Consider the following 10000-nt stretch of genomic DNA (forward strand, 5'->3'; position numbering starts at 1 on the left):
CAAGTCATGAAATCTGTTCCCTATATTTCAGAGGTTTTTTAGCAATTTTAACAACACACCAAATATCAAGCAAATGTCGGGTACACTGGCACCAACTTGGACACTCACTGGGCAACAACCATAGACAGTTTAGTCCATTGTAGCTAAGCGATTGTAAAATTATATGTGACTTCCGAAGGTTCGTTAAACACGAGTCTTATTGTTTTTTGGGTTTTTTTTTCAACAACGAACAAAGCAACCAGATTTATCTGACTTATTATTGCAGAAATTCACTCAAATCACCATTAAATGGATGAGAGAAACGACTTCAGCTGACTGTGACAAAAATATTAGACAAAATCGTTCACTCTAGGTTTCTGAAGTCATTATGCAACAAAGCTGTTGTTTAACGTATCAATCAGGCTGATTAAATTAAAATATTGCCTCCCCGGCGGGGAATTGAACCCCGGTCTCCCGCGTGACAGGCGGGGATACTCACCACTATACTACCGAGGATCTAATGCTTGGTTCAAGTCATGAAATCTGTTCCCTATATTTCAGAGGTTTTTTAGCAATTTCAACAACACACCAAATATCAAGCAAATTTCGGGTACACTGGCACCAACTTGGACACTCACTGGGCAACAACCATAGACAGTTTAGTCCATTGTAGCTAAGCGATAGTAAAATTATATGTGACTTCCGAAGTTTCGTTAAACACGAGTCTTATTGTTTTTTAGTTTTTTTTCAACAACGAACAAAGCAACAAGATTTAACTGACTTATTATTGCAGCAATTCACTCTAATCACCATTAAATGGATGAGAGAAACGACTTCAGCTTACTGTGACAATAATATTAGACAAAATCGTTCACTCTAGGTGTCTGAAGTCATTATGCAACAAAGCTGTTGTTTAACGTATCAATCAGGTTGATTAAATTAAAACATTGCCTCCCCGGCGGGGAATTGAACCCCGGTCTCCCGCGTGACAGGCGGGGATACTCACCACTATACTACCGAGGATCCAATGATTGGTTCAAGTCATGAAATCTGTTCCCTATATTTCAGAGGTTTTTTAGCAATTTTAACAACACACCAAATATCAAGCAAATGTCGGGTACACTGGCACCAACTTGGACACTCACTGGGCAACAACCATAGACAGTTTAGTCCATTGTAGCTAAGCGATTGTAAAATTATATGTGACTTCCGAAGGTTCGTTAAACACGAGTCTTATTGTTTTTTGTTTTTTTTTTCAACAACGAACAAAGCAACAAGATTTAACTGACTTATTATTGCAGCAATTCACTCTAATCAAAATTAAATGGATGAGAGAAACGACTTCAGCTTACTGTGACAATAATATTAGACAAAATCGTTCACTCTAGGTTTCTGAAGTCATTATGCAACAAAGCTGTTGTTTAACGTATCAATCAGGTTGATTAAATTAAAATATTGCCTCCCCGGCGGGGAATTGAACCCCTGTCTCCCACGTGACAGGCGGGGATACTCACCACTATACTACCGAGGATCCAATGATTGGTTCAAGTCATGAAATCTGTTCCCTATATTTCAGAGGTTTTTTAGCAATTTCAACAACACACCAAATATCAAGCAACTTTCGGGTACACTGGCACCAACTTGGACACTCACTGGGCAACAACCATAGACAGTTTAGTCCATTGTAGCTAAGCGATTGTAAAATTATATGTGACTTCCGAAGGTTCGTTAAACACGAGTCTTATTGTTTTTTAGTTTTTTTTCAACAACGAACAAAGCAACAAGATTTAACTGACTTATTATTGCAGCAATTCACTCTAATCACCATTAAATGGATGAGAGAAACGACTTCAGCTTACTGTGACAATAATATTAGACAAAATCGTTCACTCTAGGTTTCTGAAGTCATTATGCAACAAAGCTGTTGTTTAACGTATCAATCAGGTTGATTAAATTAAAATATTACCTCCCCGGCGGGGAATTGAACCCCGGTCTCCCGCGTGACAGGCGGGGATACTCACCACTATACTACCGAGGATCCAATGCTTGGTTCAAGTCATGAAATCTGTTCCCTATATTTCAGAGGTTTTTTAGCAATTTCAACAACACACCAAATATCAAGCAAATTTCGGGTACACTGGCACCAACTTGGACACTCACTGGGCAACAACCATAGACAGTTTAGTCCATTGTAGCTAAGCGATAGTAAAATTATATGTGACTTCCGAAGTTTCGTTAAACACGAGTCTTATTGTTTTTTAGTTTTTTTTTAAACAACGAACAAAGCAACAAGATTTAACTGACTTATTATTGCAGCAATTCACTCTAATCACCATTAAATGGATGAGAGAAACGACTTCAGCTTACTGTGACAATAATATTAGACAAAATCGTTCACTTTAGGTGTCTGAAGTCATTATGCAACAAAGCTGTTGTTTAACGTATCAATCAGGTTGATTAAATTAAAACATTGCCTCCCCGGCGGGGAATTGAACCCCGGTCTCCCGCGTGACAGGCGGGGATACTCACCACTATACTACCGAGGATCCAATGATTGGTTCAAGTCATGAAATCTGTTCCCTATATTTCAGAGGTTTTTTAGCAATTTTAACAACACACCAAATATCAAGCAAATGTCGGGTACACTGGCACCAACTTGGACACTCACTGGGCAACAACCATAGACAGTTTAGTCCATTGTAGCTAAGCGATTGTAAAATTATATGTGACTTCCGAAGGTTCGTTAAACACGAGTCTTATTGTTTTTTGTTTTTTTTTTCAACAACGAACAAAGCAACAAGATTTAACTGACTTATTATTGCAGCAATTCACTCTAATCAAAATTAAATGGATGAGAGAAACGACTTCAGCTTACTGTGACAATAATATTAGACAAAATCGTTCACTCTAGGTTTCTGAAGTCATTATGCAACAAAGCTGTTGTTTAACGTATCAATCAGGTTGATTAAATTAAAATATTGCCTCCCCGGCGGGGAATTGAACCCCTGTCTCCCACGTGACAGGCGGGGATACTCACCACTATACTACCGAGGATCCAATGATTGGTTCAAGTCATGAAATCTGTTCCCTATATTTCAGAGGTTTTTTAGCAATTTCAACAACACACCAAATATCAAGCAAATTTCGGGTACACTGGCACCAACTTGGACACTCACTGGGCAACAACCATAGACAGTTTAGTCCATTGTAGCTAAGCGATAGTAAAATTATATGTGACTTCCGAAGTTTCGTTAAACACGAGTCTTATTGTTTTTTAGTTTTTTTTCAACAACGAACAAAGCAACAAGATTTAACTGACTTATTATTGCAGCAATTCACTCTAATCACCATTAAATGGATGAGAGAAACGACTTCAGCTTACTGTGACAATAATATTAGACAAAATCGTTCACTCTAGGTTGGTTGGTTGGTTGGTGAGAATTTAGGTGCGTCTGCCTTGGCATCTAGGATCCAGGGGAGCCAGATTTAAGGCTGACATCTGGTCTTCCGAATAAATTATTGGAGGACCCTCATGCACCGGCGAGGATGAATACTGTGTTTCGGAGCTTTTGGATTTGATTTTAGATGGAGATGAAGAGGGGGGGGGGAGGAGATGAGGTAGGTTTGAGAATTATGCGATAAGTCGGAGGCCCGTTTTGCTTAGGTATGATGACAGGAGATTGTTGAGTTTAAATTGAGTTTTTGGGCTGATTGAGGGGTCGAGGCCCAGGAGCGTTTGGGGGTTCAAGGGGAGACGATTTGAGTTGAGGAAACGGATGAGATTAAGGCGATGAGCGTGATGGGTAGGACAATCAATTAAGACGTGTTTTGTAGATTCGATGGCTGGGCAACCAAATCGGCAGCTCGGGTCAGCATCTTGGTCGATGCGGTGAGCGAAAGCGTTTAGATGGTTGTGGTCGTTTCTCAAGCGGTGAAGGCAAGTTGATGTTGCTCTGTCTTTGGAGTGGTGCCATGGGATGAAGCCAGGCTTGGTTCTCATTTGAACGCAGGGCTTTTTGCATTTGTGAAGGTGAGCTAGAAGCGATTGTTCCCAAGAATGTTTCAATGACGAGATGAGTTCCCCTGTTGATAGGGAATTTTCGATTAGGCTTCTGGAGGAGGGGTCGCTGTCGTCGGAGGCGAGTTTATCCGCTATTTCGTTACCGGTAATACCGGAGTGACTGGGAATCCAGTAAATAATTGTTTTGGTGCCACTAGAGAGGAGACAATTGAGGAGATTTTTGATCTCCGAGATGCAACTATGAATTGGGGATATGGGGGCCGAGAGGGCCTTGATGGCGGAGCTGGAATCTGAGAAAATGTGGATGCAAGGGGGAAGTTGGTCTAGAGCGTAGATTGATTCGAGTGCTTTTAGAATTCCGTAGAGTTCGGCGGTAAATATACCGGAACCTTGGGAGAGGAGCCAGGATTTAGAGCAGTTAAGAGCGGGAATGAAGATGGCGCATGTAGAGCGAGGAGGGCTTGGTTTGACAGAGCCGTCGGTGAAGATGATGATGTCGGGCGGGGGTATATTTTCCACGAGGGAGTTGAAGATGATAGAGGTGAGCTGTGGATTAATTGAGGCGGCTGATTTTTTGAGAGGGAACCATTTAGATTCAAAGAGAGGGGGAGACCATGGGGGAGGGGGAATGGAAGACGGGTAGGTGATGTCAGAGGAGAGGCTAAACAGGTTGTGATTCTTTAATTTAAGATTGGAGCAGATTGAGAGCAGACATGGGGAGCATCTCGTTGGCCATTGGTCGGAGGATGAGAACAAAGCTTTTATTGAGTTGAACGTTAAGTTTCTGGGGTTTGAGCTGAGGTTAATCACATATTTGGAGGCGAGCCAATCTCTTCTGTAGGCGACGGGCTCAGTATTTGATTCGGCGTAAATGACTTCCGTAGGAGAAGAGGGTTTTGAACCGAGGATGATGCGGAGAATAGATCTAGCGGCGACGTCGATTTTGTTGAGATGGGACTTGCTGGCTGAGCCGTATACAATTAAGCCGTAGTCAATGCGGCTACGCACTAGGCTTTTGAATAACGATGACAAGGAACGGAGAGAGGGGGCATAGGAGGCTTTACAGATGATCGAGAAGGCGTTTTTAATTTTAATGCATTTGTTTACTACTTGGGCTATGTGGTCTTTCCATAGGAGCTTTGAGTCGAGAGTAAGGCCAAGAAATTTCACTTTTGATACATTTGGGATGCGGCGGCCGTTGATGAATAAAAGCGGGTCGTCCCCGGGTTTATATGAACGGGTGAAGGATACGGCGGACGATTTGGCTGCTGAGAATTTAAGTTTCCATTTTTTCCCCCATTTTGCGACTTTATCTAGGTAGGGTTGGAGAGTAACTTCGGCATCAATGGGGCGTTTAACTTTTGAGTAGATGGTGACATCGTCGGCGAAGAGTAGGAGCTGGGAGTTAATAGAGGGGAGAGGGAAATCAAAAAGCATGATATTGAACAGTAGAGGACTGATAACGGCGCCTTGGGGAACGCCATTTTTTAAGAGTTTGAATGCTGAAGAGTGACTACCAAGGCGGATACAAATGGAGCGATTTTGGAGAAAATTGGATAGCCAAGCGAGACAAGAGCCGTGAATGCCGATTTTCGACAGTTTATAGAGGAGGCCGGTAATCCATACCGAATCGTATGCTTTTTCAATGTCGAGAAAAACAGCCACCGTAGACTGTTTTTCTTTGAAGCTCCTTTTTATGTCGAGGTCTAGCTGGACAAGGTGGTCAGTAGTACAACGCCGTTTTCTAAAGCCGGCCTGGTTTGGACAGATCAAATTTTTGCTTTCAACATACCAGGAGATGCGGTTTGTGATAATACGTTCGAAAAGTTTGCATAAGCAGGAGGTGAGGCTAATTGGGCGATAGGAGCTGACTACATCTGATGGTTTGTTTGGTTTGGGAAGGGGAATTACAATTGCCTTCTTCCAGTCTTCTGGGACGAAAGAGAGCTGATAAAGGGAGTTGAACAAGAGGAGTAAGCTGCGTTTATTGTTGTTTGATAAGTTGGCTAGCATTTCATTATGTATGTTGTCTGGGCCGGTGGATCTACTTTTGATTTTAACTAGAGCGGATTCTAATTCATAGGGTGTGAAGAGAAGATTAAGTTGATTAGGAGAGTTATCAGCTATACGAGAATTGATGATAGGAGAGAGGGTGGCTTCATCGATTGAGTGGTCGGATAGGGAGTCAGGAGGGTTGCTGAAAAAATCGAGGAAGGATTCTGCAATATCTATTGGAGAAGTAAGAGAGACGCCGTTTGGTTTCTTAATTACAGGAGCTATGGGTATACAGTTATTTCCTTGGCCGCTCATGGCTCTCATAAAGGGCCATACATGGTTGTTGTTGGATTGGGGGTTGAGGTTATTGATGAAGGTTGACCAGGCAGCTTTTTTGGCTGAGATTATAAGTCGTTTCTTGATTGCTTCAGCTTTCTTCCAAGCTAATCTCTTCTCGGATGAGAGTGGGGATTTACGCCAGGCCTTTTCGGCTCTTTTAGCTGATGCAACGGCGGCTTGACATTCGTTTGACCACCATGGGCGACGGGGTTCCCTAAGAGACTCTGGGGAGGATTTTGTCATAGAGAAATTCAAGTGGCTGGCTGATAGAATGGAGTTTTTGAAAGAGTCGTACATTTGTTTGGGGTCAGATAGAACGTGAAAGGAGGATGAAGTAAGACAGCTCTCGAGATCGGCGTTCCACTTGGGCCATTTATCTTTTAAGAAAATCCATGATGGGGGTTTGGAGGATAGGCGGATGGGGTCCGCGTTCAGTGTAGTAAAGATTGGTAGATGATCGCTCCCGCAGAAGGGGCCAAGGCTGATGTTAGAATTCAAGACGAATTGAGATGACGTGATGAAGAGGTCGATAGTGGAGGGTTTACCAGAGCTAGGGTCGATTCGGGTGCCTAAGTCGAGGGGGGTAATGAGAGAAGCGTTGGGGTGATCGATGATGGCTTTACTGATTGAGTGACCAGCTGTGTTGACAGTGGGAGAGGATTCCCAAAGTTGATGGTGGGCGTTAAGGTCGCCGGCCAGGATAAAGTGGTTTGGTCTTGAAATGAGAAGGTTAATTTCTTCTTGGGAGCAGTTACCTTTGGGGCAATAAACTGAAAAACATTCGATTTCTCCTGATTGAGTGAAAACGCTCGCGCTGATGATTTCAAGGGAGCTTTGAATAGGGGGGTTGGCAACTGAATATTGAAGAGATTTCTTTATAAGGAGGGCTACGCCACCTCCTCGTCGCATATGGCGATCCTTCTTAATGGTATGATAATTTTTAAATTTAACGCAAAAATGGTGGGACCAGTGAGTTTCACTCAAAAAGACGAGGTCGGGATTAAATTGATTAAGGAGGATACGGAACTCCTCGAGCTTGGATTTAGTTAAACCACGGGCGTTCCATTGAAGGCAAGAAAGGTTCTTAATCATTAGACATGTTATTGGAGAGAGCGAGGTGGTTTTCTGAAGAATAGTCATTGACACTGCTTAGGGAGGGATTGGTCATAGGCACAATTGGTCTATGGTTAGAAGAGGGGGTGGGGAGAGCAGGGTTGGGGTTGACGACTTTGCCCGTAATGAAGGAAGGAGAATGGCTAGATGTCAGTGGAGAGATGGCAGCGGTGAGTTGTTGCAATAAGAATTCGATAGAGTCGAATCGAGAGTCTTGTTTTATGGCGAAATTGTCGAAGCGCTGGTCAAAATTATCTACTTTCTTTTTGGTGTTGTCGAGGTCCTTAGTTAAGGCGGCAATGGATGCGTTTAGGCCGGGGAGAGTGATCTCTCTCATCTGTTTGATTTCGTCTTGAAGAGAGGAAATTTGGGAGCTCAAAGGATCGGGGGTGTTGAAGTTCGAATTACTTGGGTCTGAGTGAGGCAAGCTACGTTTGGCTCTGAGGGTGGCTTGGCTGTATAGGCTCCTGTGTTTAGAACGCGCTTCCTGAACAGAGATCCCGTTTAATGTGGCGAATTTTAGGATGGCTTTGAGCTCAAGGAATTCGGGACAGTCTGCACTGTCGGACTCATGGGAAGGACTACTGCAATTGACGCATTTGGTGGTACAGAGAAAATCTGGTGCATGATGGGACCCACATTTTTTGCATTTATCAAGACTCGAGCTGCATCTAGAAGAGGAGTGGCCGAGACGCCAGCATTTGTTACAACGGAATGGGTTAGGGATGGACAGGCGGACCTTGTACATGAGTGCGGCCATGTTGACTCTATCTGGGAGGGTGGACGAGAAAGAGAGGAGAACAGTAGTGGAGGGGATTTCAGGGTGGCCTTTCATGGGTAGCCTTTTAACAGCGATGACATTTTGGTTGGAGAGCGCAGCGAGGATGTCTTCTTCCTTGTCATCAACAGGGACATCAAAAATGACACCCTTACTCTTGGAGGCGGAAGAAGAAGGGAGGGAGCAAGTAAGGTTTCTGTCTGTCAGCTGGTAGGTGGAGAGGAGGGTTTTTTGTTGATCAATTGAGTTTGGGAAGACGCAAAGGTCGCCTCCAAACATAACATAAGAATGGGCTACTTCGCCAACGAGTTCTTTGAGGGCGAGATGGAAAGCGTCACGCTCCGCGGTTTTCATATTTTTGAAATTGGGGGAGTTACCGGAGATCGAAATAATGACTGGGGGGATAGGCGGAGTACTGGGAGGGGGCGAGCGGGAACCTAGAACTGGGAAATCAGATGCGGGCTTTACAAAAGGTCTTTTGTTTGGCGGGCTGGACCCGAAGGAGAAAACTTGATTCATTTCTGGGGGAGTGAGCTGGGGGGAAAGGGTTACGATGGACTTAGCTTTTGAGATAATAGAGGAGCGGAGATGAATTTGCGCGCCGGACTGCTGGAGATAGCACAAAGAAAACTCGGAGTGAGAATAAGGCACGTCTAGCTTCCACCGTGGTCGCGACAGGACTCCGTTCACTCTAGGTGTCTGAAGTCATTATGCAACAAAGCTGTTGTTTAACGTATCAATCAGGTTGATTAAATTAAAATATTGCCTCCCCGGCGGGGAATTGAACCCCGGTCTCCCGCGTGACAGGCGGGGATACTCACCACTATACTACCGAGGATCCAATGATTGGTTCAAGTCATGAAATCTGTTCCCTATATTTCAGAGGTTTTTTAGCAATTTTAACAACACACCAAATATCAAGCAAATGTCGGGTACACTGGCACCAACTTGGACACTCACTGGGCAACAACCATAGACAGTTTAGTCCATTGTAGCTAAGCGATTGTAAAATTATATGTGACTTCCGAAGGTTCGTTAAACACGAGTCTTATTGTTTTTTGGGTTTTTTTTTCAACAACGAACAAAGCAACCAGATTTATCTGACTTATTATTGCAGAAATTCACTCAAATCACCATTAAATGGATGAGAGAAACGACTTCAGCTGACTGTGACAAAAATATTAGACAAAATCGTTCACTCTAGGTTTCTGAAGTCATTATGCAACAAAGCTGTTGTTTAACGTATCAATCAGGCTGATTAAATTAAAATATTGCCTCCCCGGCGGGGAATTGAACCCCGGTCTCCCGCGTGACAGGCGGGGATACTCACCACTATACTACCGAGGATCCAATGATTGGTTCAAGTCATGAAATCTGTTCCCTATATTTCAGAGGTTTTTTAGCAATTTCAACAACACACCAAATATCAAGCAAATTTCGGGTACACTGGCACCAACTTGGACACTCACTGGGCAACAACCATAGACAGTTTAGTCCATTGTAGCTAAGCGATTGTAAAATTATATGTGACTTCCGAAGGTTCGTTAAACACGAGTCTTATTGTTTTTTGTTTTTTTTTCAACAACGAACAAAGCAACAAGATTTAACTGACTTATTATTGCAGCAATTCACTCTAATCACCATTAAATGGATGAGAGAAACGACTTCAGCTTACTGTGACAATAATATTAGACAAAATCGTTCACTCTAGGTTTCTGAAGTCATTATGCAACAAAGCTGTTGTTTAACGTATCAATCAGGTTGATTAAATTAAA

The 10000-nt window shown here is 43.2% G+C and overlaps 6 non-coding genes across 6 annotated transcripts; all 6 read right to left on the reverse strand.

Moving 5' to 3' along the window:
- Nucleotides 1–423: 423 nt before the first annotated feature.
- On the reverse strand, nucleotides 424–495 carry Trnad-guc. Its single transcript has one exon. It is a non-coding gene; the product is annotated as a tRNA-Asp (tRNA).
- Nucleotides 496–930: 435 nt separating this feature from the next.
- Nucleotides 931–1002, reverse strand: Trnad-guc. Its single transcript has one exon. It is a non-coding gene; the product is annotated as a tRNA-Asp (tRNA).
- Nucleotides 1003–1945: 943 nt separating this feature from the next.
- Nucleotides 1946–2017, reverse strand: Trnad-guc. Its single transcript has one exon. It is a non-coding gene; the product is annotated as a tRNA-Asp (tRNA).
- A 436-nt stretch (nucleotides 2018–2453) lies between these two features.
- Trnad-guc lies at nucleotides 2454–2525 on the reverse strand. Its single transcript has one exon. It is a non-coding gene; the product is annotated as a tRNA-Asp (tRNA).
- A 6466-nt stretch (nucleotides 2526–8991) lies between these two features.
- Trnad-guc lies at nucleotides 8992–9063 on the reverse strand. The gene has a single exon. It is a non-coding gene; the product is annotated as a tRNA-Asp (tRNA).
- A 437-nt stretch (nucleotides 9064–9500) lies between these two features.
- On the reverse strand, nucleotides 9501–9572 carry Trnad-guc. Its single transcript has one exon. It is a non-coding gene; the product is annotated as a tRNA-Asp (tRNA).
- Between the last annotated feature and the right edge of the window lie 428 nt (nucleotides 9573–10000).

This window comes from Daphnia pulicaria, chromosome 4 (assembly GCF_021234035.1).
Source record: "Daphnia pulicaria isolate SC F1-1A chromosome 4, SC_F0-13Bv2, whole genome shotgun sequence".
Taxonomy (NCBI): Eukaryota; Metazoa; Arthropoda; class Branchiopoda; order Diplostraca; family Daphniidae; genus Daphnia; species Daphnia pulicaria.